Raw genomic sequence first — 12,221 nt, forward strand, 5'->3', positions numbered from 1 at the left:
GCCAGCCAGAGAGACCCAGCGCCAACCGGGCGCTGGGCACTTCCGCCCGGCCCGCCTTCCCACAGGCCGGTGTGTGGATCTCAGATCTGAGCAGATCGCCCCTTTGAAGGGTGGCCGCGCCTGCCTGCCATTATACTTGAAAAGAGAAAGAAAAAAACAAGCCGAACTGTTAATAAATAGGGGTGGGGGTGGGGCGGGGGGACACGGAAAATGACCCAGAGTGTTTGGGGACTACTTAATAACAAAAGTCAGTAGCCAACTTTTTGAGAATGTGCAATCCAATCCATTTTATCCCCTTTCCTGCATTTGTTCATTCGTTCATTCATTCATTCATTCACGCATTCATTCAGTGGTTACTGTCCTCCTCTGGGTCTGGACTGAGCTAGGTTATGAAGGAAACTGGCAGCTGTACCCTCAGCAAACTCTCCACAGTGGATACACAGAAGGCCAAAAAGCATATGAAAAAGTGCTCAAAGTCACTGATCATCCCAGAGATACAAATCAAAACGACAAGGAGGTACCACCTCACACCTGTCAGAATGGCTACCATCAACAAATCAACAAAGGACAAGTGCTGGCGAGGATGCGGAGAAAAGGGAACCCTGGTGCACTGGTGGTGGGAATGCAGACTGGTGCAGCTTCTGTGGAAAACAGTTTGGAGTTTCCTCAAAAAATTAAAAATGAGACTACCATTTGACCCAGTGATCCCACTTCTACAAATATATCTCAAGAAATCAGACACCCATCAGAAAGAATATATGCACTCCTATGTTCATAGCAGCGCAATTTACAACAGCTAAGATTTAGAAACAGCCTAAGTGCCCGTCAGCAGATGAGTAGATTAAAAAACGGTGGCATATCTATACAATGGATTACTATGCTGCTGTAAAAAGAAAGAACTCTTACCATTTGCAACAGCATGGATGGACCTGGAGAGCATTATGCTAAGCAAAATAAGCCAGTCAGAGAAAGATAAGTATCACATGATCTCACTCATATATGGGATATAATGATGAACATAAACTGATGAACAAAAATAGACCCAGAGACATAGAAACATCCAACAGACTGTCAAACCTCAGAGGGAAGGCAGGGGAGGGTGGAGTGTGGAGGCGGGGGGGGGGGGGGGGGGGGGGAGGGGGGGGGTCGCGATCAACCAATGAACTCATATGCTTATATGTATAACCCATAGACACAGACAGTGGGGTGGTGAAGGCTTGGGGGAGAGGGCAATGGGGGGGGGTGTGGAAAAGGGGACATATGTAATACTTTCAACAATAAAGATTTATTTTTTAAAAAGCATTTAAAAATCTGTAGGCAAGTCAGACCTTAGGAAATGATCCTTACAATAGGTTGTGTTCAGTGAACCTAGTACTTTGAAAGGGAAGGAATGTGGACCTATGAAAAAATATGAATGTGACGTACTTAAAGAGTAGCCTTTGGCTAGGGATGTATTGTACCTGGTTAGGCAGGGACAGAGCTCTTCAGGCCTAGGGAAGGCTAGAACTGGAGGGAGTCTGGCCTGGGCAATGCACAGAAGACTAACTAGTATGGCAGCAGCATAGGAGTGGAAAGGAAGTGGAAATAGGCTAAAGAGATTAGGCAGGAGTCAGGTGTTACAGGGCCTTTTGGGTTTTTGCTAAAGGTAGCTGGAGGGATTTTTGTTTTACTCTGTTTATGTTTGTATGTGGGAAGGGGGTTGAACTGATTGCATTTCTGTTAGGGGCAAAAATAGAATATTGGGGACTAGCTATAGGAAACATTAATCATGCTCTGTTTACCATGATTGCCTTGGTCTGGTTAAAGAAAGGACATTCTAACACGGCTGGGAGTTGTACCCACCTGGGACCTGGGAATCAACCTTGGACCTGGAAGTCAACCTTGGAATTTGGTCCATTCTCTATTAAGAACTGCTTATGATCATGGAAAGATTAACAACCTTGTTTTCCAAACACTAGAGCCCAACCCAGCCTGCATTGCCTACTTTCCCATGCCGGTAATTCCTATTTCCCCATGTAGTCTTTGTCCTACCCAATATAAGCAGCTGGCTGATGGGCGGTTGCAGAGCAGATTTTTTGTGGATGACCTGCTCCTCTCACTGCCAGCAGTATTGGAATTAACACTCATATATGATTCAACCCTGTCTCTGCTTAATTGGCTCAAGTAGTGACAGGCACACCGACCCATTGGTTGTCCAGTTACATTTCCACTCTGAAGGATCCTCAACTTTGAGAAGGCAATGGGGTAGGTGAGAGCAGAGTACAAGCAGGGAAGGCAGGAGGTGGCTAAGTAGCCAGGGTGTAGGTGTGGTGGCTTGAATGGTAGTACTGTAAATAGTGAGAAAATGATGAATAATAAGAGTAATATTCAAAGTTAACATTTATTGATTGCTCAGCTTTACATTCATTAACCTGCTAATCTGGAGAACAATTTTATTAAGTATTCTTAGTGCCATTTTACAGATGAAGAAATGGAGGCTTAATAACTTGCCCTGTTCTCAGAGTGAGGAATTGCCAGAGTTGGGATTCCATTTCATGCTGTCTGATGCCAGTATCCATGAGTTTACCACTATACACTCAATATGTTTTCAGTGATGAAAAAAAAAAAAAAAAGACACAAAACGAACCAAGGTCAGAAGTGAATCCCCTAAACAAACCACATTGTTTATGTGACATTGTTAGAGGACACATCTAGAAAGTAGAGTTTTCAAATTCTTACTTTATCACTTTGGCATTTGCTGATAGCAAAAGAGGGGATTTTGTGACCACCAACAGACTACCTGTGGCTATTTTTCAGTTGATACACTCTGATAAGAACTAATCTTTCAGGGGTGGAAAAGGTCAGTCAACTAAGTACACTCCACCTACAGATGCTGATATAATATTTGTAAAGAAGTTATCTTGGGTCTAGTTATAAACATCTTGGTGGCGCATGTATAACTAACATGTTGTGGAGTAACAGAAAGGTGTCCTAGAAATGCAACTCCATGTCAGCTTCCAGATCTCATTGCTTGTTGAAAAACAAAATAAATTGGATTTTGTGAAACCTGATTTCATCCACTGAAGGAGAAGAATGACTTCACCAAAGGCCAACAGTGAAGGCTTTTAGCACTGGTTATGGGTAAATTTCTCTAAGGCGCCAAACATTCACAAATTTTTAGAATTTGAGTTTAATTAGTAAGTTCGGAGATAGCACAAGACTTAGTGTGTCCACATAATAGTTTTACTAGTAGTTGAGGGCTGACGTCCATGAAATGGCCTGGAACTCACTGTAGTCAGTACCCAAGCTCTTTGGTAGTGCTTGGCTGAATGCCAGGAGCCCAGAGGACCAGTTTAGCCTGTAGGTACAGGCTCACGATTCTTGGCATATGAGCTGTGCTTGGGAAGATGTCTTAGAGTCTGAGAAGGAAAAATTATTGTCTCAAAAAAGGCACAAAAAAGAAAAGAAAAAGAAAACTGACAAAGCAGACTTAATAAGCATTTATTAAATGGTCACAAAATATAATACTGAGTCAACTTCATTCATTGCTGGATTTAGTATTCATAACAATTTCATTAAATTTGAAAACAGTTTTTAAATGAGATGCTCTTCTTGAGTGAGAGTTTCTAAATATATATGATGAGTGTTGAGAAATCACAGCATATCTTAAATTAGTTACTTTTTTAAAAATATATTATTGATTTTTTACAGAGAGGAAGGGAGAAGGATAGAGAGTTAGAAACATCAATGAGAGAGAAACATCTATCAGCTGCCTCCTGCACACCCACCACTGGGGATGTGCCCGCAACCAAGGTACATGCCCTTGACCGGAATCGTACCTGGGACCCTTCAGTCTGCAGGCCGACGCTCCATCCACTGAGCCAAACTGGTCAGGGCTTAAATTAGTTACTTTAGTTAAATAATTTTATAAGCAAAATTATAAAGTTCTTTGTTAGCAAAATTATTAAATATGGAATATGTACACATTTTAACATGTAACAAGTGATGTAAAGGTCTTAGTATAGTGATGAGTCTTGCACAGTTTGTTCACTTGAAGCATGCTTGTCATAGGCATTTGACCAGTCCTTTAGGTCTGGACTCCAATCCCAAACTAACCCTGGGAATCTGGACAGGACTGGTGCAAGGATCTCTGTGTTTTGGCATGTCAGTTCAGAACTCACCTGGGTTGAATTTTTCTCTTAGATCGCACGCCCTGCCAGCTCTATGGTCAGTTCTGAGACTGAGACTGTTCTATAGAAAGCCTGCTGGTACACAGTCTGGCCTGAAGCTCCTGAGATAACTCCAAGGGTACCTTAGATGACACACTGCCTGTTCTTCCAGAGGTGACCTGGAGCCAGGCTTCCCCCACCTAAGAGCTAGAGGTGTGTTGTGGAGGGAGGCCTCTTCTCTCCAACCCCCTGGCTTTACTTCTGAGAGAGCAGGAGTAAAGAAATTGCCTTTTTTTTTTTTTTTTTTCTGATGTCAGTGCTTCCCCTTGAGAATACCTTAGAAAAATAATGTGTGTCCTGACAGGTGGTGACTGTCTTGCCAGCTGTATTTTACAGTAACCTGGCTCCAGGCTGCCATTCAAAATATATGCATTCTGAACTTTGACTAGGAGGGACAGTCCCAGTAATTGCCACAATTGGGTGATGTTACCATGGCAATGGAGGTGTTTAGAAACCTGGTAGGTTTTACTCCTGGTCCTTATAGTGAGGTCCTTATGTATTTGTCTCTGAAGTGTCTAATCTCCAGTACTGCAAACTCGCAGGAAATGATCTGTAAAGGGCCAGATATTGTGTTATGTTTAAGGTCATAAAGAATAACAGTGGCAACCTCCCAAAAAAAAGACAGACTTCTGAGTCTGGATGTGTTGGGTCAGCAGGGTCACTGTTGACTCCCCCAGGCCAAGCATTACAGGAAACAGAATTATAAGCCTGTCTAACCAGAGGAGAATGGACTTCAGAAGCCTGATTTCTATATTCCCTTTGACATTTAGAAAACTCCGCTCTTGTGCCAGACATTCAGAGGACAGTAAAGAAAATTTTAAGAGGAGAAAAATGTTTATTTGTATTAAGGCTTCCTCAGTAATCCACTTACGCCATTTATATTAGTTAAAGAACTTTTCATGTAAACATCATCCCATGTAAACACCATTATTTATGTAGTATAAGAGACAAATACAAATGCTATAAAATAAAAGTAATTGTAGAATAAATTAGTATAGCTTGAGTGCACATATATTATACAGACAATGTAGAGTTTTACATTTTATTAAAGGAAGTGGATTTGTGGTTTTCTATTGTTTGAGCTACAAGAAGGAACCAAAAGATATGACAGTTAAAAAATGGACACCAAAACTGTTCAAGTTTAAACCCATACTAGCAATGAAATTACTGTTTTCCCAGGGGCCTTGACTGATACCTTCTTCATATGTCTGTCTTGAAAAGACTATGGGAGGAGATGTGGACTTTCCCAGAAGGTTTTGGGGAGCAGGACCATTACTGTCTACTGCAACACCAGTAGCCTCCAACATCTTCTCAAACTCTGTAACAGAAATTACCTGTTTCCCTGCTAAAGGAAATGAACGGTGTATAGCCTGCCCGGCATAGAGTGGCAAGGACTGAAGTTGTTGAGGAAATATGGCATGGGGATCTTGTAGTAACAATGACAGTAAACATTTGCATCACCTTTTGTAGCATTTCATGGGTTTGTATGTATTTTATTTAATGTGATCTTTCACAATAATTCTATAAGATAGGTAAGACATATTTTTACCAACCCCATTTTACAGACAAGGAAATTAAAGAGTAAGGAGGGCAATCACAATGAAGCAAGGATTGGAAAACATTTCCTAACTCCTACATGTATATTTTTTCCCACTACCACAAACATATTCTTTTTAAGTGTAAATGAAAAGAAACATGGTTTAGTTCATAACTGTTTTGTGCTATGTGGGCTCTTTTAAGAACACTTGAGCACATTTACATCATTTCCTCAGGGAAAGTTGTTTTACCTAGAGAAGCAGCAGATGGAGTTGAAATGGGAAAAGTTATTCATTTTTGTGGATTAAAACCTTCTGTTATGTTCAGTAATCCCAGATCATGGAGGAGGATAGATTTCTCACAGCATGAATAGAAGAGAGAAGAGTAAGAAGTGCCTCCTTGATTCCCTGGTTCAGCTCCACACCCATCCAGGGAGTCCTGTTCAGACAAAACAGGACTTATCAGTCCTGGCTATAGTTGGAAAGAAAAGACACCTCAGTCCTCCAACATGCCCTGGTACACTGACTGGTCTACCACAGTGTTGAAGTTAACACTGACTGCTCAGGAGAATTTTGAGAGATAATTTTTTTACTGATCTGAGCATCTTAAGAAATATGCTTAAATATTTTGCTAGATTATCTCCTACGTCGGCACAATACAAAATAGAGGGAAATTATCTTTTAAAAATGTAAGATGTTTTTATTGATTTCATAGAGAGGAAGGGTAGAGGGAGAGATAGGGAAATCAATGATGAGAATCATTGATCAAGCTGCCTCCTGCACGCCCCCTACTGGGGATTGAACCCCAAACCCAGGCATGTTCCCTGACCAGGAATTGAACTATGACCTCCTCTTCATGGGGCGACACTCAACCACTGAGCCACCCAGCTGGGTGGAAATTATCTTTCATTCATGAATAATGCTTACCGAGTACCTACTATGTGTCATTGCTAGGCACTAGAACTCTGGGATCAAACCAAACAGACATGCCCCTTATTGTAATGGAACTCACAATCAAGTAAAGATGAATCTTAAACAAATGATCACATCAATAAATATTTACTGTAGAAGATCTCTTCTCCAATGAGAACAAGAGTAGTAGCTGAGTAGGTAGTTGTAAAATGCAGTTAAAGTGGGAAATCATTAAAATATGTATTGTATATGTATGTGTGCATACATTTTTATTTTTTATTTAGAACACATAATTAAACATATATATCTGCCAAATGTGATAGGGCCACGGTGCTTTCATTGAGGATCAATTCAGTAACTGGAGTTTTATATCATCTTTCTTGCATAAAACTCACTGAAAATGTATATCATTGGCAATTTCCAGTTTCAGATACTTTAAAGTGGAGGAACTGAAAGACACTTATGAGGTAATTTGAATTCATTTAGATTTTTATTATCTTTTTTCTCCAGTCTTTGACACTTGTCCTGTCTAATTTAAGACCAATTCCTCCCCCCGCTCCCCTCCCCCGCTTTCCAAAGCATTTAACATAGTTTTCATAGAAATAGCAACTCTCTTTTTATGCTCACGTTTAATCAGTTTAGGTGATACTTAATTAAACTACATAATTATAGTAATCAAGTGCCATAAACAGGATTGGGGACAAAAACAACTTCCTCTTAGTAAGGATAGATCTTAGATGGTGGGGGTAGAAGTGATGAAGGTATATGTTAGGTGGCAGAAGCCACAAGCACTTATTATGCTCTGATCTATCAGTCAATCTATTTTACAAATGGATTTGAAAACATCAGTTAATTCCCCGAGGAGCTCAATTAAGAGAGTTTCTATTGTAATTAAAAACTAAGAAACATTTCTAAGGAAAAACAGTGGATGCCATAAAGGTCTGTAATTGGAAGATGTGACTCAGTCCTGGGGCGTCAGAAAAGGTGGCTCAGAGGATTTGACAGTTGAGTTGAGATCAGAGGTTGATTAGGCGTGTGTTCAGAGAGGCGTGGGGGCAGGGATCTGGAGAAAAGAGGTTCAGGCAGCAGAAGCAGCAGAGTCTAGGGCAGAGGGAGTAAGTGTTGAAACTGAGGAACTGAAAGAAGCCAGTGTGGTCAGAGCAAAGGGTGGAAGTGGGAGGGCAGTCCAGGATGAGGCACAGGGAGGGAGAGCCAGTTTATGTGCCAGCTTTGTAGGCTCTGATGAACCTGCAGGCCTTTGTCCCTATTGACAATGGGAAGCTGTCAATGGTTATGAAGCAAGGGTCTGCTTATTTGATCAAGAGCAACAGCTAATTTGTTGAGTTTTGATCCCCAAATCTAACTTGGACACTTGGATGGTTTATTTTAACAATTTGAATACACTCTAGGTAGTTGAGAAAGAATATTTTCTTAACCTCTAGCACCAGAATTCCTCTTAGGGAGGGAACTGTCCTTGTAGGAAAACCCCTTCTTCAGCCACTTGTCAAGGATCCAGGATCTGAGGATTTGAGGATAGGTGCCAAGATATTAGAAGAGATGCTAAAATGCCTCTGCTGAGAAAGTAAGAGGGAGGAGAAAAAAGGTAGGGGGGGGTGGTGGTGCGGGGAGGGGGTGTTTATTAGTTTCCTAGGGCTGCCAACCAAGTACCACAAACTGGGGGCCTAAAATAACAGAAAATTGATTCTCTTACAGTTTTGAACACCAGAAGTCCTAAATGAAGGTGTCTCTCTTTGAGGCTCTGGGTAGAATCTTTCCTTGCTTCTTCCTAGTTTCATGGCAATCCTTGGTGTTCTTTTGATTATAGCTGCATCGGTCCAGTCTCTATACTTGTGGTCATGACATTCTCCCCATGTGTTTCTGTCTGTGCTTCTTCTCCTCTTATAAGGACTCTAGTCATATTGGATTATGTCCCACTCTAATGACTTTATCCTAACTTGGTTATATCTCCAAAGATCCTATTTCTCAACGAGGTCACTCCACAGATGCTAAGGGTTAAATATATCTTTTTGGGGGGCACATACTTCAATCCATAATAAGTATGAATGGAAAGAGGTGAGAGGATCAGGGAGGTTAAATGGCTAGGGTGGCTACAACCAGTAAAGAAATTACTGGAGATGGGATGGCTGAAAGGACTGAAAGGGTTTTCAACTGCTTTTCTTACAGGGTAAGATCTGACAGCCTGTATAACATCTTCCCCATTGTACCCATGCAGTGGCTTCTACCTTTCCAGCAAAAGTTCTGCTAAATGTGTTTGCTGATGCTTTGGTGGTGGAGGTGAGGGGGCAGGTGACAAGTGAAGTTACCAAGAAGGAACTGGGTATCATGTTTGGGTCACTGATATAATGGGTGTGATCACAGAAAACCGCAGAGAGCAACAATTCAATGAAGGCTGGAAAGCTTGCTTATTTATTTATTTATTTATTTATTTATTTATTTATTTATTTATTTATTTATTTTTAAGAAGGAATTCTGTGGCTGTAAGACCCCCCCGCCCCCCCCCCCCCGACTTCTCTTCCCAGTTAGTAAGAGAAATTTTGAATTTCCTCAATATCTAGCATGAGGGTTTGGGTCAACCTTATATTTTGGGCTAGGACCAAGGTTTCAAATACAATTGTTAAAATCCTTCCCCTTCACTTTATTCTGTCAGCATTTTGGGATACAGTGTATGATTTCAGTTAAGAATGTTTGCAAGTTGCTTTTTAAAAATCCTGTATTCTCTATCTCTTGCTCTACCATTTTCTCAATATAAAAATTCCAAGTTGACTACCACTTTGATGGCAGGAGAATGTTTTTTGAAGTTCAGTTTTCATATCTTGTCAATCTCCCTCACCTCATAGAAGACCCTTCCATTTCATTTCTCAGTCTATATCTGAGATGTGGAAGCTCTTCATGCTTTTCACTCAGGTTTGCACCCCAGCTCTCACAATGAAGGAACCAATTTCCCATCGTGAGTCCAGATGTTTGTGTTCGGCATTTCTGCTATTAGCCATCAAGTCTGAGAGTTGTACAAAATTAAATCTGTCCTTGAGGCATGGAAGGGAAGGTGATCTTGGTAATAGTTTAATGTCCTCAGAGTGAAATAGCTGAAATGTGGAAAGAACTACCATCTCCATGAACTATGACCCTACACAGCATTTCTGTTCATTTCTGTTGGTATTTAACACAAATGTGATTTTAAAATACATAAACCATCCTTGAAACCTAAGTAACTGGCAAATGGTTAGAATAATTAATAAAGCTTTATTTTTTCCTATAAACAGCCAGAAGAAAATAAGAAACTTTGGGGTTGGCAAAGATATTGTTTATGGCTAGTATATTGCCTCTGTGGAAGCTTTCACCCCTTATTGCAGTTACTTCATAGCCTGCTCAGGCAAAATGAAGAAAAAAGCAGAGCAATTATTCAGAGACTGTAAACATAAGATGAGGTTATGTTTGGATAGGTAGACAAGAAATCTCTAGGGTCTTCTCCCACTTTATGAATTCTGCTTGGGCTGTTGGTTGGAGTAGCTGGGTAATGCTCTTCTTTACCCCTGAAGCAGTTGGCTAACCCAAGTCTTACCCCACATTATACAGGGAACTTGTGCTCTCTGGCTGCTGAGGAAATAAGGGCCTTCTGGGTGAACCTGGGTCATCCTCTTCAGCCTTTGAGAGCCAGCCAGTCTTCCCCTTCAACCCAAACCATGTCTGCATGCCCCCTGCCTCCTAAAGATGTCCTCATAGAGCAAGCACTCATGGAAAGCCACAAGTCCCTCTGTGGCCCAAAGAATGCTGGAGGAATGGCCTCTGAGGTTCAACCCAAGGCTTACCCCTGCGCCAGGCTCTCTAGTTCTTTTCCATAATTCCTGTGTGGGGTTTCCTTTCCACAATTCCTTCTCTGCCCTCATCAGTCCTCATAACAAACCTTTAAAGAGTAATTCAGCAATGTAAGAGATGCTAGTCTTCTATGACACCTACCTTTTGGCCCTGCCCTAAGTCCAAGGCCATTTTCTCATAGCTCTATACAAACTCCCATTGGCTACCACACATTCAAAGGATCAGTTGATGGGGCAGTGGGGGCTTGCCCTTGGGGGTGAGAATGGCTGGGGGAGGGGTCAATTGGGGGAAAAGGAGACATATGTAAAACTTGAGACAAAAAAAAAAAAAAAGATCAGTTGAGCATCAACCCAGGAACCAAGAGGTCACTGGTACAATTCTCAGTCAGGGTACATGCCCGGGTTGTGGGCTCGATCCCCAGTAGGGGGTGTGCAGGAGGCATACCATTGATGTTGTTCCTTTCTCATGTTTCTATCTCTCTATCCATCTCCCTTCCCCTCTCTCTAAAAATCAATAAAGACATATTTTTTTAAAAAGATTAAAACAGAGAAAAAATATTTCAGCTTGAACAAGCCACGTAACTACCCATTGGTGCTTGTTACCCTGCAGGCATTAACAAAAAAAGGCATTCCTAAGTTTTTAATATTTCATTTTTTTTAATAACAGCAAGTCAAGTTGGCCAGGATTCAGAATAAATGTCTTGGAATGGTAATAAATATAAAAAATTTCTTTATAAAATCAAGAATATTAGCTACTTTCTGGGGAAAAACAGATAGACTGGAGTATAACAATACTTTGGCAAATATCAATATTAGAAAGAAAGTGGGGGTCAGTTATTCCCATTAGTCAAAATAATTGGCATAAGCATGGTAGAATAAGACCTTTAATATAAGAAAAAACTCATTATAAGTACAAGAAAACTTTGGCATTGCCCTTTTGTATTGCCAGTGACAATTTAATTATAGTATAGTCATATTTCTTATTCTGTAATTGTTAATTGGTTAAGGCAGAGAGCATCTTTATGAAATGTCTTTCTTACCAAATGTGTGTGGTATGTGTGTGAGTGTATAAAAATGAAGCAACAGAGACACAGCAGAGTAATATGTTACTAGCTCCATTCATCTGGGGGAAAGCTCACAACCCCCAATTACTCTTTCCTTCCACTATAGTGAGGTCAATGGTCTATTTAAAGACATGTACTCACAGTTTTTTGCCGCCCCCCCTCCATCTAATTCTGGGGTTATTTGTGGTTTCTTGGTTTAGCAGTGGTCTCCTTTCTGGTCATCATTGACTCTCACATAAGTGCAGATGCTGAGGCAGAAAATCTAACCAAGCTTATCTGATTGTATATTACCTCTCATAGCTTTTGTGGATTCCTTTTGAGAGAGAGAGAGAGAGAGAGAGAGAGAGAGAGAGAGAGAGAGATGTTTCAAGTTCTCCATGTAATGTCGCCTGTGCTCCTGCAGGTGATTTACGCACCACATGGTCTCCGCCGCCGTCTGTGTGCTGTAACTCAGTAACTCCTGGTAGCTTGACCTTCAGCAGCTGCTGAGCCTCGTAGTCTCTAACCGGGAGCAGAAGAGACCATTATAAGCAAGGAAACCACACGTGGCTTTCCAAACTGCATGAAATATATCTATTATGACTAGGTGAATTGCATATTCATGAAAACTGAGAAACGGAAGACTACTCCGCTCGCCAAGCACTCACCTTGGCTGAGCGCAAGGCCCAG

General features: G+C 41.1%; 1 protein-coding gene across 4 annotated transcripts in view; it reads left to right on the forward strand.

Moving 5' to 3' along the window:
* Positions 1 to 12,221, forward strand: part of MEGF10 (multiple EGF like domains 10) — a 369,913-nt gene that overhangs the window by 52,274 nt on the left and 305,418 nt on the right. The gene's annotated exons all lie outside the window — the stretch shown is intronic.

The sequence above is a fragment of the Myotis yumanensis genome, unplaced genomic scaffold (genome assembly GCF_028538775.1).
Source record: "Myotis yumanensis isolate MYYU_CA2020_CCGP unplaced genomic scaffold, mMyoYum1.0.hap1 SCAF_4, whole genome shotgun sequence".
Taxonomy (NCBI): Eukaryota; Metazoa; Chordata; class Mammalia; order Chiroptera; family Vespertilionidae; genus Myotis; species Myotis yumanensis.